Source organism: Lissotriton vulgaris, chromosome 5 (assembly GCF_964263255.1).
Source record: "Lissotriton vulgaris chromosome 5, aLisVul1.2, whole genome shotgun sequence".
NCBI classification, from domain to species: domain Eukaryota; kingdom Metazoa; phylum Chordata; class Amphibia; order Caudata; family Salamandridae; genus Lissotriton; species Lissotriton vulgaris.
In genome coordinates this window covers 1,847,895,474-1,847,913,029 of record NC_141693.1, presented here as the reverse complement: position 1 = coordinate 1,847,913,029, position 17,556 = coordinate 1,847,895,474, and the positions used below count along the sequence as shown (strand labels likewise).

The 17,556-nt window shown below is 50.4% G+C and overlaps 1 protein-coding gene across 1 annotated transcript in view; it reads left to right on the top strand.

Moving 5' to 3' along the window:
* The window catches only part of PIP4K2B (phosphatidylinositol-5-phosphate 4-kinase type 2 beta), a 645,829-nt gene that overhangs the window by 507,618 nt on the left and 120,655 nt on the right, over positions 1–17,556 (top strand). The window lies entirely within an intron of this gene.

Genomic DNA, 17,556 nt, shown 5'->3' with positions numbered 1-17,556 from the left:
TAAAGCCGTCCAAAGACCAACGATAATCAGATAATCGAGATTGCAAATGAGATATGAAGTACAAAGAAATGTTGGACATACTCCATTGGTTGGAAACTCAAATGAGGAAATTATACCATCAGTGAGGTGGTGTAGGATGGGCTCCAGGACAGAGTTTTGGGAAGCACCTTCTGGTAGTGGGGATGGATGAGATCTGATGACTTGCTAGTTCACAGAGAAGTTCGAAATACCTTAACTTCCTTAATCGGTTTTAAAGAGCAGTGTGCAATAGACTTCCAAGTATTTTGTCATCATTACCGTCTGACCCAATGTGAATATCGCTATATGATTTAAATGCTGCCCGCATCGCTATGTGATTTAAACGCTGCCCCCTCACCCATTGTAGAAACAAACCTGCAGTTGATGCAAAGGGACTGTGTGTGGGCTGGGGATTTTAAGGCTGGATGCCTAAGTTGATCTATCTTTTTATTATAGTCTTTAAAGAAAAATCCTTTACAGCTATACAGCTACTCTAGGAGGAGTGGAGGAAATACATTTGGAGAGAATGCAATATCTTTAACGAAATGTTGCTGTGACAGACCTTGCGGAGAGAAATTCGTATTTTTCACTAATCTGTTCTTGTTCAGCAGTGGTGGGTTGCCCCAATTGATTGTGTCATTGTTTTTCGGAGCTATAAGATTTTGTCCAGCAAGTTTGCCACCCTGCATTTTACTGCAAATATTTTGTCAGTATTGCAATTAGTTATTAATGACATGCTCCACATCAATAGATAAATCCATTTGTTTTACAAAGTAACAGTTCCAAAGGTTGCCTCTATATGTCTTCCGTTTTTGTAACAAAAGAGCAACTGTCCACTGAACATCTGACTCCTTTTATTCATGAAATAGTATTCTCTTTCGTATGTTAGTATATGTATTGGAAAAATCATTTGCTCTGAGCAAAGGAACTATAAAATTGTACTAGGACTAGATCTCCAAGGTATTTGCATGTGATAAATATATATATATATATATATATTTATTTCTCCACCATTACCGGCATAAAGATCGATCGCTGTCGCAGGGCGGTCCGAGTTGAGTAGCCGGTACCCCAGTAAATTCTTTCCACAACACCACCAAGTAAGGATAGTACTCGGACACCCGGATTGCCTTGCGAGTGAAAATTTATTCAGCAGGTAAAAAAACGACGCGTTTCGCCATTACGGCTTGCTCACGTATATATCCACTCATTCTTCAATGCAAATTGCTATATATATATAATGCATATTTAAATAACGAAGCAAACCACATTCACTGGATGATGTCATCAGTGATGTCACTGACCATGTCATGAATGATCTAATATGTGACATCATCAGCAGTGGATTGCGGGTGCGCGAAATATAGTTAGTACAACTAACTATATAGGAGCAATTTCAATGGTTTGGTATCGGTGAAATGTCCAGCTAACTATAACACCCCTAAAACTTATAGTTTTTTTGAGTGAATTTCAAAGGTTTTTTAAATGCTAATTCCTAACTATATAAGGCCTTAAACCTATTTTTTTTTCAGTGAATTTGCAAGGTTTTTTAAATGCTAATTCCTAACTATATAAGGCCTGAAACCTATGTTTTTTTAGTGAATTTCAATGGTTTTTTAAATGCTAATTCCTAACTATATCAGGCCTGAAACCTATGGTTTTTTAAATGACAATTTTTAAATGTATTAATTGTTATTTTTTTTTATACTGATTTACATTTTTGCAGCAGGTGTTCAGAGGGCACGCCCCCTTTTTTGTAACAATCTGCAGCGCAGCTCCATGGCGCTTACTGGAGATACCTGTTGGACTAGTTGCCTTCTAGGGGACCTCTGGATTGAATAAGAATTAAGTCCCCAACTTAAAACATGCCACAGGGAAGTGTCATGAAGCCATGCCCCTTTTTACACCTCTCTGCAACGCAGCCCCCGGGCGTGTTTGCAGAGGGGGAACTAATTCCCCTTGCATAATGGGGGTCCCTGTGGGCCAACTAGCCCACCTGGTACCTCCAGTATGCGCCAGGGGGCTTCGTTGCAGAGAGGTGTAATGAGGCCACACCCTTTTTTACACCTCTCTGCAACTCAGCCCCGGGCGTGTTTGCAGAGGGGGAACTAATTCCCCTTGCACACTGGGGGGCAACTAGCCCACCAGGAGCCTCCAGTATGCGCCAGGGGGCAGCTTTGCTTTGCCCCGGAGGGCGGCGGTCCCCGGGGCAGTGTGGGGGATTGGGCATTCCCCACACTTTTTTATCACTATGCCCCCACGATTTGGTCCCCCGGGGGGTAATTTTTAAATAAACATACCGGGTTTTTTTTTCAAATTTTTTTTGACCTTGGGGGTCCTTGTGGGACCCCCTGAGCAGGCCTAGGGGGTCAGGGTGCTTCTACCCTGCCCCCTTTTTTTCTACACGTTTGTTTTTCTGCTTTCTTGTGCCTCGGTCTACCTAGCACAAGATGGATGCCAACACTTCCTGGTTAGAATGTTGACAGCCAATGAGCATGCTGCTTTCTCGGGAAGGCATGCTGATTGGCTGCCACTGTCTGTCAACACTCCAAACCAGGAAGTGTTGGCAGCCATCTTGTGCCTCGGTAGAACCAAGGCCATAAAGGACTCTCCTTTTGTCCAGAAAAACACTTCAATCTTGTTGAAACGAGAATTGATTTCTATAAATATGTCCGCAAACTGAAATTAGCTAAAATACACGAACGACCAAAACAAATTGCAAATGTTGAAACAACAACAACACCGGATGAAGAATCAATTTGGCAGACCCAAGAGATCCCTGATCTGCAGAATATTTTTGGATTACTTTATGAGGAGGAAACCACATTAAGATTTGGATATAAGAACTGATCGGAGGATCAATAGTGGCTTAAAAAAGAAATCTAAATTCTGTCCGATACTATCACCTGGTAACAGAATAGATATGTTATCTGAAGCAGTGGTAGAAGAGATAGATAAACTCTCAAATCTAAGGAAGAAAAACAGAGAAAACTTAACAAGCAAAGAAAGGAATGCCATAAAAACATTAAATGACGACCCCTGCCTGACAATAAAGCCAGCGGACAAAGGCGGCAACATAGTCTTAATGGAAACACAAAACTATATCATAGAGGCTAACAGACAACTAAATAATCCTACCAACTACAGCAAATTGAAAAAGAATCCAATGAATGAGATGACACTACACTTGAATGGACTACTAGAGAACTGGCAAAAAAGTCGATTACTAACTGAAGATGAGAGGAAGTTCCTCATGAATGAATTCCCAGTAATCCCAACGATCTACTTTTTGCCAAAAATACATAAGACATTGATCGATCCACCAGGGAGACCAATTGTCTCATCGTGCTCAAGTCTATATGAAAACTTTTCACAATATGTAGACTTATTTTTAGCCCCCATTGCGAAAAGCCAAAGTTCATACATCAAAGATACTGGTGACTTTCTGCGAATATTAGAGAATATCTTGTGGAATGAAAATTATCTAATGGTGACAATTGATGCAGTCTCCCTGTATACGTCTATAAAACATGAAGTAGGATTAAATGCCTGTCACTACTTTTTGAAACAAAGGAATATCAGCAATCTCAAACATACAGAAATGTTAATGACCATGATCAATCTATGTCTCACGAATAATGTATTCTTGTTCAACCAACAACTCTACAGACAAGAGTGCGGAACATCCATGGGAATCTCATTTTCACCTAATTATGCTAATACCACCATGGGTTGGTGGGAAAAAACTATAGAATGGTACCCCATAAACCAAGCAGACCTGGAGAAACTGATCTTATGGGTCCGGTATATAGACGATTTGTTTTTAATATGGAATGGCACAAAAACTGAATTTGACCTCTACTATTCCAAACTATGTAACAACAACATTGGATTAGAATTCACATATAACACCAGTGATAAAGAAATAGACTTCCTGGATCTGAAAGTTTATGTAGAACATGACCGGATACAAACCACTCTATTCCGGAAAAAAACTTCCACAAACAGCATCCTACATGGGACCAGCTTTCATCCTCAACCGCTACTTGCAAGCATCCCATATGGCGAATTCATTCGCATGAAAAGAAACTGCTCAGATGAAAAAGATGCAGGAATCAAAATTGAGGAAACTGTTGAAAGACTGAAAACACGTGGATACAATGAACGAACTTTGGAAAAATGCAAAAAGAAAGCTGCTAAACAAAACAGAACAACAATACTCATTCCTAAATTAAAATCCAATGACTCCCAAGGATCCCCGCGCTTTGTAACGACATATAACAAAGAAAGCGGAATCATCAAAAGTAAAATCAAAAAATACCGGCACTTGATCTTAGGGGACCCTGATATCGGAAAGATAGTAGGAACTGAACCAACGATAACCTACAAAAAACCTCTTCTCTCAAAGACAAACTAGTGCATAGCCACTTTAAAGAGAAAAAAATCAATATCAAAATCAATTGGCTCACAGACCAAAAAAATGGGTTCAAAAAATGCAACGCTTGCAAAGCATGCAAAATTGGCCAAAATAAAACAAACTTCGAAGAAGCTGATGGAAGAAGCACCCCGATCTCTGAAAAAATAAACTGTTCATCTACACACGTAGTATACGTTATACAATGTAAATGTGGATCTAAATACATAGGAAGTACAACTTGCGCTTTGAAAAAACGTATTTTAGAGCACATTAGAGCAGTTAAAAACAAAAGAAATGTCATACGCCACTGCAGAACACATGGCAACCTGTCAAAAAAGTGACTGGAGAGCTATGTCCTATTATGGCATACATATGATTGATGTGGATGAACGTGGTGGCAACAGAAAGCGCAAACTGCGACAGATTGAATCAAAGTTTATAATCAGACTCAAAACTAAAATGCCCAGAGGGATGAACTTTGACGAAGAACTTTATGTACATTTATGTATTAAATATTTTATTGAGCATAAGCAAAAAATGCACCTCATCGATTTCTGCAAGGGCCGCCACCAGTCTAGGGAGGCCGAGATCAGCGACCCCGCGGACGCCCCGCATAGGGCCAGCGGATATGTCATCTTATTAACACAGCAAGCCGCCTACAACCCAAAGGGCCGGCCGCGTCTTAAGAGGTGCTACAACGGTGCAAGCTGGTCAGTGCTAGTGCATTGTAAGAAAACGAGAATCAAAGAACTGTAAACAACCCCGCCACCCACCCCACCCCACCCCAGCCCACCCTTCTCCTTGTCCATTTCCGGGAACTAGCTATAGGCCGTGAACCACCCTCAACAGTCAGTGGATGCCACGCGCGTGGGGCCTGTGCGCTTACGGGTATGTGATTTGGGGTCCGGGAGAGGTGTTTCCGCCAAGCGGAGCAGACGCAGGTAGCGTGGACAGCTCACCTCCCGAAACTCCCCAGTAAGCAAGGCGAGGAATGGCCGCCAAAGCTCCGCAAAGTCCGCCCCCCTCCCCGCTGCTGCCAGCGATAGTTTCTCCATTCCCAGGATTGCCCACAGACGGTGAAGCCACCCCAGTTGCTGCGGAGCCTGGGTCGCCCTCCAGTGCGCCACAATGTTCTGGACTGCAGCCCCAAGCGCAAGCGCGATCAGGCGCCCGCGCCAGGATTTCAGAGGATACATGAGTGCGTTTGGGAGGCCTAGCAGAATGTACGCTGGGAAGCGCGGCAGTTGTGTGTCTAGATGTGCATCTATAAGATCCAGGATAGGGTCCCAGTAGGGGCGCAGTGCCTTACAGCTCCAAAGCAGATGTTCCAGTGTCCCTAGTTCCCCACATCCCCTCCAGCATCTGTCACTGATTCGGGCATCCCAGTGGTGTAGTCTCTCAGGGGTGTGGTACCAGTATGTTGCTACCTTCGTCAAGGTCTCGGTAAGGCCAGTGTGGTGCGCCGAGTGTCTGGCTCTATGGTATACCCCCTCCCATTCCTTCCTAGTGAGCTGCCTCCCCAAATCCCTCTCCCACCGGACCTGGCCCGCATTGTATGTGTGTGCCTGCGTGAGCAGCAGCTGCTGATAGAGGTCCGATATCAGCTTCTTGTCGGAGGTGCGTGTCAGCAGCCATCGTTCATAAGGCGTGAGGTGTCGTTGGGCTCCGGGCTGGACCGAGGGATGGAGCACCCAGTGGCGCACCTGCAGGTACTGCAAGCGTTCTGATTCGGCCACGCCGTAATCTGCCTTGACCTGCTGGAACGACAGTACGCCCTTGAGATCGAACATGTGTCCTGCCGCGCGGCAGGGTGTCGTCCGCCACGTCGTGAACGTGCCGGCGTCCAAGCCCGGTGTGAAGTCGGGGTTCTCAAAGATAGGAGTCATGGGTGAGGGGAAGGTGGTCAGCCCCTTGGCCACGGCCACTCTATCCCACACCCGCAGGGCTGTGCTGGTGATTGCAGAGGCGTACAGGTTAGGAGGACGGTGTCGGCGCGGGAGGAAGGGCACGCCCTGGAGGGTACGGCCGGCCACTGCCTGGTCGAGGAAGAGCCAGTGCTTACCGGACTCCAGCTGGAACCACTCCACAAAGGTGCGCAACTGAGCCGCCTGGAAATACAGTGTGAGGTCTGGCACCCCGACCCCTCCGTTCGCGGGGGGTAGGGTGGCGAGGGTGTGCTTGAACCTGGGTCGCCGGCCGTTCCAGATGAACCGTGACAGTTCCGATTGCGTTTGTTGGAGCCAACCCGTCGGGGGGTCCAGGGGGAGCGTCTGGAACAGGTACAGAATCTGCGGCAGCAGTGTCATTTTGACTGCGGCAATTCTTCCTAACCACGACAGCGTGAGTGGCTTCCAGCGTCGGAGCTGCTCCCGGAGCTTGCGGGTGAGGGCCTCGTAATTGGCCCGCGCAGTGTCTCGGACAGTAGGAGCCAGGCGAACACCCAGGTATGGGACGGATGCGCCCGACCATTGGATCTGGAATTCCGATTTAATCTCGGCCACCACGTCCGGGCTCAGCGAGACATTCAAAGCCTCAGATTTGGCTTCGTTGATCTTGAAGCCCGAGGCCAGGGCGAAGGTGTGCAGCTCCACGAAGAGAGCACGCAGGGATCGCATCGGGTCAGTGAGGGACAGCAGGACGTCGTCGGCGTACAGGCTGATCTTATGCGTGTCGGCCCCGAATTTGATACCTGAGATGTGAGCATGTTGCCGCACCCTCTGGGCCAGCGGCTCCATGTATAATGCGAATAGGAGCGGCGACAGCGGGCAACCCTGGCGTGTACCCCTGCCAATGTCGAACCTCGGGGAGGTGTGACCGTTCACCCGTACCGCGGCGTTGGGCCGGCGGTAGCAGTTGAAGATGCGGTGGCGGAGTTTCTCTCCAAAGCCGAAGTGACGGAGGGCCTGGTCGAGGTATGGCCAGTGTACTCTGTCGAAGGCCTTCTCCGCATCAATGGTGAGCAGCATGCAGCCGGGTTTAGTGCGCGATCCGGCCTCAATGAGGTGCAGCACCCGCTTGGTGTTGTCGCTGGTCTGCCGTTGGGGGATAAAGCCCGCTTGGTCGGGGTCTATCAGTTGTTGCATATATGGGGCGATGCGGCTCGCTAGTATGCCAGTGTAGAGCTTCAGGTCTACGTTCAGTAGCGATATGGGTCTGTAGGAGCCGCAGACTGCCGGATCGCGACCGGGTTTGGGAATAACAGAGATCGACGCCTCTAGCAGGTCCGGGTGTATGGCGCCAGGCGTGTCAAACGTGTTGAACAGGTCGCGTAAGAGGGGGGCAAGCTGCTGGCAAAAGGTCTTGTAAAACGCCGCTGTATAGCCGTCGGGTCCCGGGGATTTCCCGACCTTGAGGCGGGCAATGGCCGAGATGACCTCTTCTAGGCCTATGGGCCGCTCCAGAAAGTCCGCCTGGGCTTGGGTAAGGGCGGGGAGGTCCGCACCCCGCACACAGGCTAGGCCGGCGTCCGGATCTAAGTGATCCGCTTCGTAGAGCGCCGCATAGAAATTGCCAAAAGCCGTCGCAATCGCAGCGTTTTCTGTGACCAGGTCGCCGCTGGGCAACCGGAGCGAGCGCACCTGTTGCCTCTGGGTTTGCGCCCGAAGTCTACTCGCCAGCAGTCTCCCACAGCGGTCGCCACCGGTATAGTAGACGTGTTTGAGGCGCATCGCGGCGTATTCCGCCACATCTTGGTCCAAGGCCGCTAGCATTTTCCGCTCGGCGCATAGTTGACGCCACGCTCTGGCTGCCCCTGTGCGTTGGTGCATCTGTTCCAATTCCGCCACGCGTTGGGAGAGCTCGGCACGTTTCAGCTCCCTCTCCTTGTTGTTGGCCGTGGCGATGGAGATGATTTCCCCGCGTAGGACCGCTTTGAGGGCTGCCCACTGGGTCGCTTTGGTAGTGTCATCATTGGCGTTGTGCTCCAGGAAACGGTTAATCGCCGTCGTGAGCCGGGCCTGGGTGTCAGGCAGGTGTAAGAGACCGTCCCGCAGCCTCCAGTGCCGTTGTGGAGTCGGCATTGCTCCTACCCGAAGCGTCGCTGCCACCGGGGAGTGGTCCGAGAGCGAGGCTGGCAGTATCTCCACGCTCTCCACTTGTAGCGCCAGCTGCGAGGAGCCCAGAAAACAGTCCAGCCTCGCGTATGTCTTATGCGCCGCCGAGTAGTACGTGTAGGCGGTAGTTTGGGGGTGTGCGTGCCGCCAGAGGTCGATGAGGCCCAGGTCCGTCAGGTGTGCGTGACCCGCCGCCGTGAGCGCTCCTACCTGACCGGATCTCTGAACCGAGCGATCCGCTGTGTTATGAAAGACTATGTTGAGGTCCCCCCCCAGCAGCAAGTGAGTGTGTGTGGTGGCTGTAACGGTCTCTAGAGCTGTATGCAGGAACCTTTCCTGACCCTCGTTCGGGCCATAAACAGAACCCACCAACAAGGTGTGGCCCGCGATTAGGAAGCTATAGAGTAGGAGCCGCCCTTTAACTTCGGCCTCTTTTTGGAGGACTTTCCCCTCAAAGGACTTAGCCACTAGGATCGCCACCCCTGCAGATTTCTTCGGGGAAGAGGAAAAGAACTGCCATGGGAACGCGCGGGATTTAAGTCTATGCTGGTCGCTGCGCACAAGGTGTGTTTCCTGAAGAAGGCAGATATCCGCCTTGGAGCGCTCGAGGTAGGATAATATCGCCCTGCGTTTATTCGGGCTGTTGAGTCCCCGCACATTAAGCGTAAGCACTATGAGGTGTCGTGGCATAACAGGAGTCGTACAAGGAAAGCCAAGCCTGCCCTGCGGCCGGGATCGTGGGCCCGCGGGTCGCGGAAGTCACTGCGCTAGGGATCGCGGCAGAGCACCATTTGGCGACCGAAGCCTCTGGACAAGGAGAACCCCCCCGCCCCTCCCCCCTCTCTCCCCAGGAACCCCCCAACTCAACCTGACCCCCAATCGGAGCAATCGTCCCGCCTGAACCCCCCCCCTCTGTAGTGCAAACTCCCCCCGCTCAACGCCCCCCACCCGTAACCCCCCCAACCCCTTTCCCCAACAAGCAAAGAAACATGGTCTATCATTGTCCCAGGTCCAGCCCCATGGCCGCTGGACCCGTGGTAAGGTAAGTTCGTAGAATGGGAGCAGTGGCGACGTCGCAAGCAGGTCCGCTCACTCAGAGTGCACCAATGCCGGTGAAACGTCAGTGTCATCGGTAGGGAAGGCCAAGGAGCGCGTTGCCCGCGCCCCCGCCGCCGGGCTAGCGGAGCCCGGACCGACTAACTCCTGCACCACCAGTGCGTTGCTCCCCCATCGGTCAGCCATTGTTCGCAGGCGCCAGGCCCTGTGCTACCGTCTCCACCGCCGACCTCCGCCCCTCCTCTATCTCCGTGTCCGCCGGGCGTCGCGGCCTGCGTCTGCGCCGCTGTTGCTGCCAGCGGCCTGGGCCCGCTTCATTAGACGATCTGTCCCCTGACAACTCGACATCAGCTCTCGGTTCATCCAGTCCCAGCACCTGGCAGGCGTCTCGAAGAGTGCGTGGTTGGTGTAGGACATTGCCCAGCCGAAACACCAGTCGGAAGGGGTGCCCCCAGCTGTAGGAAATGTTGCGCTGTCTCAGCTCCGCCGTCACCGGCCGGAAGGTGCGCCTCTTCTCCAGAGTGAGTGCAGCCAGGTCTTGGTAAAGCACCGGGGAGTGCCCGCCGAAGGAGATCTTCTCCATGTGGCGAGCCTTGTTCAGGATTTCCTCTTTTGTCTTGTAGTCTTGCACGCACACCAGGATGTCCGGCGGGTTCGTCGCGTTGGCCCTCGGCGGGCCCGTCCGGTGGGCTCTGTCCAGGTGGAGGGGGGCATCCGCTTGACGGCCCAAGACGTGATTGAAGAGACCCTGTGTGAACCGGAAGAGGTCCTCTGTGTCTGGGGACAATTTCACTCCTCTGATCCGAATATTATGCCGCCGGGAGCGGTTTTCTAAGTCCTCAGCGTGTGTCTGGAGGTCCACTTGCTGGTCGTGGATGCGAGCCAATTCCTGTCGTAGGGCCTCTATTTCGGCGTCTCGTGTGTCGCTCTTGGTTTCCAGGTCTGCTACTCTCTCCCCTATGGCATCGGTGTCACGGCGGACCTCCCTGATCTCATCCTGAAGTTCCTTCTTTAGGGCATGGATGTCCTCACGCAGGCTAGAGAACAGGGACTCCGAGAAGGACCGCGTGACTGGAGCTTCGGGGTCTGCTTCCTCGGGGGGCGATGAGGCCCCCACCTTCTTGTCTGTGTCCACTCGGGGGGTAGAGCCCGCGGGCCGTTCCGCTTCCCCGTGGTGGGGGGGGGTGAAGAGGTCCTTGATGGAACGGTCTTTTCTGGGCCTCCCGCCGGACATCTCGCTTCAGGGCCCTCAGGCTCGCCCCTCCGTCGGCTGCGAAGCAAGTCCCAGGCCCTCTGGGCGCCAACCCGGGTCCGGGTGGCTAACGTTGTGGAGGCGGGTCCCCCGCGTTCCCCAAAATCCAGGCGGGCAGCGCAGCGTCGCAGGGCGCGGTAGGGGTGCAGGAAAGGCGTAGGGACTCCGGGTCCAACGGCGAGGCGGGAAATGCCAGCTAGGGAGCCGCCAAGATGGCGTCTGCCGCGTTCCGCCCTGCCTCCTCCAGGGCCAAGAGCGCAGCAAGGTAGCTGGGCCTCCCCACGTCCAGTAGGCCTCCTTCACCTCCGCGGGGGCTGCTGCGGGCGTGCGTGGCTGCTGGTTTTGGTGTCCCTGGGGTACACTCCGCTACAACAGGCAGGGCGCCACGCCAGGGGACGAGGCCTGTAGGTGCAGTCTATATGGGGGCAATCCCGCAGGGGCAGGCCCGCTGGGGGGGGGGGGGGACGCCTGACCTCCCCCACTCCGCACTCCCCCACTCCGCACTCTTCTCCCCTGGGCTCCCCTGGGCTCTTCGGGCCGACTCCGGGCCAAGCTCCGCGGTCTCCTGGTGCCCCACAGAGCCTCCGCGGCGTGGCGTGTAGCGCTCGGTGTCAGTGGCAGCAGTGTGCAGCGGGCAGGCCACTCAAGCCTGTGGTCCCTTGGTGCGGGTCGCTCCACCCCAACCGGGTCAGGCGGGAAGCGGGAGCTCCGCGGAGAGGGGGGGGGGGGGGGCCGGCTGCCACTGTCCTACCCCCCCTGGTACCTCCGCTCCGCTGCTACGGGTCCGCCTCGAGCCGGGGACACGCGTCTGCTCCGGGGCCTCACCTCCGCGCGCCAGGCGCCGCTGCTGGGTCTTCAGGCGGAGGCCGGTGGCAATCTGGGCAACGGTCACTCAGCTGTCCCGGGTGTGCTGCAGGTCCGCAGAAGCCCCCACAGACCGCTGTGAGAGGCCTCGCGCAGCTCCGCGCGGGCCGGACCTGCAACTGCCGATCCTGGGCGACTCCGGGCGGCACCGTGGCTCCGCCCACCTCGGCCTCGCTCTCGTCTCCGACCAGGGCTCGGGAGCGCGCTAGGCCTCAGGCGCCGTCGCTCTCGCGGTCAGCCGCAAAGGGGATCAGGCTGTCGCTGGACACCAGGCCGGCCCAAAAGTCGTCGCTGCCGCTTCACTGGCGTCGGGTGGTCATCGAGGGTCAGTTGCGGCCGGGTAAGTGCTGGAAATGTGCTTAATTCAGTGGCCGGCGGCGGGAGCTCGGCAAGGCACGTCTGCTCACGCCGCCATCTTGGCCACGCCCCCCCCTTTATGTACATTTAGATTAACAGAGAACTGCTATATGAACTGTTAAGGTTAAATGTAAATACATTGAATTGCTTACAAATTGGGTACTACACCAATGTATGAAAATGCACACGGGAATGATGTTTAATTAAGGTACTATACCACTACAGAATTCATCAGTGCTTATGTGCAGCAGATAAGAATTATGCACCCATATTGTGATTATCACAAGTTAAACATTTAATACTAAAGCACCGTCACAGTACTTAATAGTGAGATTAATGTGCTTAAAACGTTGTATGTCAGAATCATGTGAAATAATTGTTTTATAATTGAACCACTAGTCCCACAATGCACCTTAACAGCCAGGTGGGATAAATAGTAAACATAGTTAGCTGCTCACTTACCGTGAACAAAGCCTGTTCCCAGGCTGAAACGCGTTGGTCTGAGCTGGAGTAATAAACCCTTGTGAAAAACCCAGAACTTTGTGTGCCGCATTCCTTGTTCGAAAATTGTAATTCGGGCCAGGATCCGGTCCCCATGCAGAACACCCACAATAGCGCGCTCTGAGTCGAGAGGATCACTTTGGAGAGTTGATATATATAGATATATATATATATATATATATATATATATATATATATATATATATATATAATGAAAAAATACTCTAGCACTCACAGTGGACTACAAGTTGAGCAACTCAATCCTAAAAGTCCCATATATGTGTCAGTTCCTGTGCATAAGGCCTCCGGGACCTGCTGTTATTGGGTCCCACTGGAATTTCAGAGAAAGAACTTCAAGAAGCGTAGTGGCAGCACCAGGTATGTAGTCAGAGAAGAGCCAGAAGTAAAGTTTGTCAATATTCTTTTTATTCTTCTTCTTATAAAATGGAACAGCCAACGCGTTTCGTTCCTGTCAAAGGAACTTCGTCAGGGCAAAAGAGTATGCTCCTGGTTATGTGCTAATTAGCCCACGTTAGGACGTTTTCGGTTTATTCCAACTTAAATCAGTGCAAATGCCATAAATATGACTCCGTTCATAGTGTATCGATTCCTTATTGATCCAAGTAGGTAGGGAGTCACTTCTAAATAGACAATAGTATGTAACTTGAAATCGTATAATCCTTCAATCCTTTTAAAATTTCCAGACCCAAATGTGGCCAAAAGCGAAAAAAATAACAAAGTTGTATATTAGTAATCAATTTGGTAGACACCCCAACTTCCAACTGTACAGACACGGGATGATGAGAATGGCCCTGATACGCCACCAACGTTCCCAATCAAAAAGGGCAGATGTCTACCATGCGTTCCCGAATCCTGAAAAACCGGATGGCGTGTTGGATCGCTTCTAGGATAGCAGAGCTACAACCAGGTCCTTGGCCCTATCCATAGCCCCTTGCTAATCCCAGTACGCCTTCTGTCCATTTCATGGCTACAGAAGGGGTATCCAACCACTTTTCATCCCTTTCAACCACCAAGGCCTCGAGGCTTCCCATTCTTTTAGTGCCAGAGGACGTATTTCCCATAAACAAAGTGGAACAACTGTCCACGGTCGCCGAGTCCACTACTCCCCCCCTCCCCCCCCCCCCCCCCCGGCTGCTGCAGCCTCAAAACACCTTCAGTTTGTCCTCATACCACCACAGGCATCCAGTGGGGGGCAAGATATGCCATCACCTTCACAACTGACAGCCAATAACATCCAACAGATGGGTTTTACAAATAGTTCAAAGGGACTATTCCATCCCATTTCTAGACACCCTTCCACTCAAACTACCTGCTTACGACCAGCTGATGGAGGACCATCTCTCCTTACTTCTTCAGGAAGTATTGACTCTTGTCCAAGGGAGACATCAAGAGGGTGTCGGCATCATAAGTAGGTCTTGGTTGATATTCCTGCTACTTTATGATGCCCAAGAGGTATGATGGTCTTCGTCCTATCCTAGGCGTGCGCCTTCTCAATCTCTTCCTTAAAAAAGAAGTTACAAATGCTCACATTAGCTCTATTTCTGTCTGCCCTGATGACTGAAAGGTAGCGTTGTACTAGCAAGTAGCGTACTTGATGTTAGTTGTGGTTCGGTGGGCCATAAGCACTCAGTTTGCTGTGTTCCCATTTAGCCTTACAAGCGCCCTTCGGGTGTTCACCAAAGTAAAGGCGGTGGTTGCTGCACATCTGTGGAGGTCAGGGGTTCCAGTCTTTCCCTACCTTGACAACTGTCTATTGCAGTTTTGGGCCACCACTAGCAGCAAGTACAGGATATTCTGTCTATGATACCTAGGTTTCAGCCTCTATCTTGGATTTTGGTGAGACTTACTCTGAGGCTGTTTGCGATCATGGCCTCCTGCATCTTTCTTGTGATGCATGCAAATTGTAATATGCGGTCTCTGCAGTGGGACCTGAAGTTCCTCTGGGCATGGCATCAGGGGAATCTCTTCAACACGGTTCAGATATTGGAGGGAACTGAAAAAACCTGCAGGGGAGGCTGACCACAGCAGACCCCTCTCCCTTCCGCAGGCAACTGTAGTGATAGATGCATTACTCCTGGGCTGGAGCGCCCTCTGGGAGAGGTGGAGTTCAGAGGACTTTGTTTTCCAGTGGAGTCCAGACTTTACATTAACCTGTTGGAGTGCCAGGCGATCCAGTTGGTATAATAGCCTTTCTACCTTTGATCAATAGAAGGCTAGTTCAGGTGTTCACAGACAACACAACTGCTTGTGATACTGCAACAAACAGGGGAGCGTGTGGTTGTGGACCCTTTGTCAGAAGACTGTGCATCTCTGTACATGGCTGAAAGACCAGGGCACTTCCATGGCAGTTCAACTACTTGCAGGCTCTCTAAATGCCAGGGCGGGCAAACTCTGCCGTAGATACCTAGATGATTACGAATGGCATCTCCATCTGGAAATGGTACAAGATCTCTTTCAAGAGTGAGGAGAAGCTTTAGATCTGTTCGCCGCCACTGAGAACGCAGTGTCAGCGTTTTTGCACGCTGAAGTTACCAAAGCGGTTCACTAAGAGATGCTTTTTTTCATCTCGACTGGAGTTCCGGCCTCCTGTACGCCTTTCTGCCAGTACCACTCCCTCCCAGAGTTCTTAAGAAGATCAGGAACGACCCACCCACGTCATTCTTGTGGCTCTGGATTGCCTCTGGAGAGTCTCTCATCCCGAGCTACTTGGCATAAGAGCTCCTCCCGTTAGGCTGACTCTTTGGGAGGAGCTTCTGTCGCAGTAAAAGTGAAGGGTTCTGCACCAGAACCTGCGCACCTTGATCATCACCTTTTGATAGCTTTAGACCTTATCCCAGAAATCGGCAATTTTATTCTGTCTGCCCAGGTGTCCAGGTGTCCATCTACCAAGACAGTCTATTGCTGCTGTCACTGGGACAAATGTGTGGCCTGGTGTGCATCCAGGATCTTAGACCATCTATCTGCACCCCTTTCCTAAGTTTTACTGTTTGTACTGTATTTAACCCAGCAGTTTTCTCCTCAAGGTACAGTTAAAGGCTATTTCTCAGCCATTTTTGCTTTTTTGCGATTGCTGAGCTAACTTTCTTTCTTTGTTACCTGTTGTGACTAGGTTCCTGAAAGGTCTCCAACATTTGGTTACTCCCAAACCATTTACATTCCCCAATGGGACTTAAATCTGATCCGGACTTTGCTCATAGGCACAGCTTTTGAGCCCACTGTGTTTTTTAACCCTCAAGGCAGCTTTCTTAATGGCCATTACAACAGCCAAAAGGGTAGGTGAAATGCAGTCACTCTCTGTGCACCCTCCTTTCACCATTTACCCAAACAAGCCAGTTCTCAGGATTCTGGTCTACTTTCTACCGAAGGTTATAACCCCTTTTTTATGAGGACCAGACCATTAACCTTCCCTACCTTCTTTGCTCCGTGTCATCCTTCTGAGGAAGAGTAGCGGCTCCACTGTCTGGACTCCAAAAAGCACATTTTCATTATACATTGACCGAACTAAAGAGTTCCAGGTGGACGATCAACTCTTTCTAGGTTATGTTGGAACTAAGAAAGAGACGGGAGTGCGCAAACGGACCATCTTAGGAGGGATAGTGCTCTGCATAATGATCTGCTACGCATAGTCCATAAATAAACCCCATGAGCGTTTCTGTGCTGACTCCACCACAGCCAAGGTTGCGACTACTGTGTTAACTCAGAGTCCCTGCCCTGTACATCTGTCAGGCAGCAACGTGGGAGTCACTAGACACGTTCACCAAACACTACTGTTTGGACCATCAAGTCTGCAGTGATGGCCATTTTGCCCCATCGATCCTACAGGACTTCTTGCTTGGGTATTTAGCCTAAGGTTAGAAATCTGAAGCTAAAAGTCTCTATTAGATGAACAGGTTACTTCTCTTTAGTAATGTCTTATCTATTAGAGACTGTCTAACCACAGATTCCTTATTTGATCTACCCACCATCCCTGCTCTGATACTCGGCTTATAGTGTGAGGGTCACCCGTCTAAGGGCCTTAGCAATTCACACCAGTTGTCCGTGTTCTTCGGACCTCCACACTCCTGATGTGGAAAGTTGTGAAAAGAAACTGATGTCAGCATGCATGCTTAGCTACATTAATTGAATTAGTGGGTATGGTGGAGGAGGAACTAGGAGAAGAAATAGCTGCCCTTAACCCTGCCCACCAGCTTGAGCCATTTTTTGCTGTTGGTGGTAGAAAAGGAAGTGGGAGAGAGGGTGGTAACAGTAGTCCATTTTGAAACAGCCCTTACACAGTTCTTCAGATGAGAGAGTGAAACTGTATAGTCAGATTTAAATGGCAGCGCCTAAGCAGGGAATTTATCACTAAAGTTATTTCAGTGACTTGCAGGAAAAGTGGAGAAGTCCATGCTTCCTGAGTGACTGAATATATATTTTGTTTTCCGAAGAACTAGTCTCCTCTTCTGTGTTAGTTCTCCGTGCTGCACAATTGTGAAGTGCTGCTTGGTCACAGACAAGTTTCAACTTCATCATTTACAGAGTTGTATCATCATTCCTTTTCCACACTGTAATTAATTTGACAATCAGATTGTGAAATTTGCAGGTTTTGTTTTGGCTGTGAATGTACTTGGCAGCATTCCTTTGAAGTGGAAAGAAAGAAAAAGTTGAGGAAAAACTATATTCTGTTCCACATCTTTTGGAAGGGTGGACTGATTTCAACATATACCTCAGCAGTGCTCTGTGGGAAAGCGCATGGATCTCCCATAGCTAGTAGTCAAGCTTCTTCTTTTCAACAAGTTTTATAAGGATTGTCAACACATTTATTTTTAAGTAGATGTTTAATCTTCACATTAACATCCCAGATGCATCAGCTACAAATTGTCCCAGTATTCCTATATAAAACCATATAAAAGCAAGCATTTTATAAAGTAAATAGGAAATAAACCGATGAAAATAACAGGGTAACTACACCAACAGTAATACATTTCCCCCTGCCTCTTCTATCCCACCTCCTTCCCCTCTAACCAGTATCCGTTAGT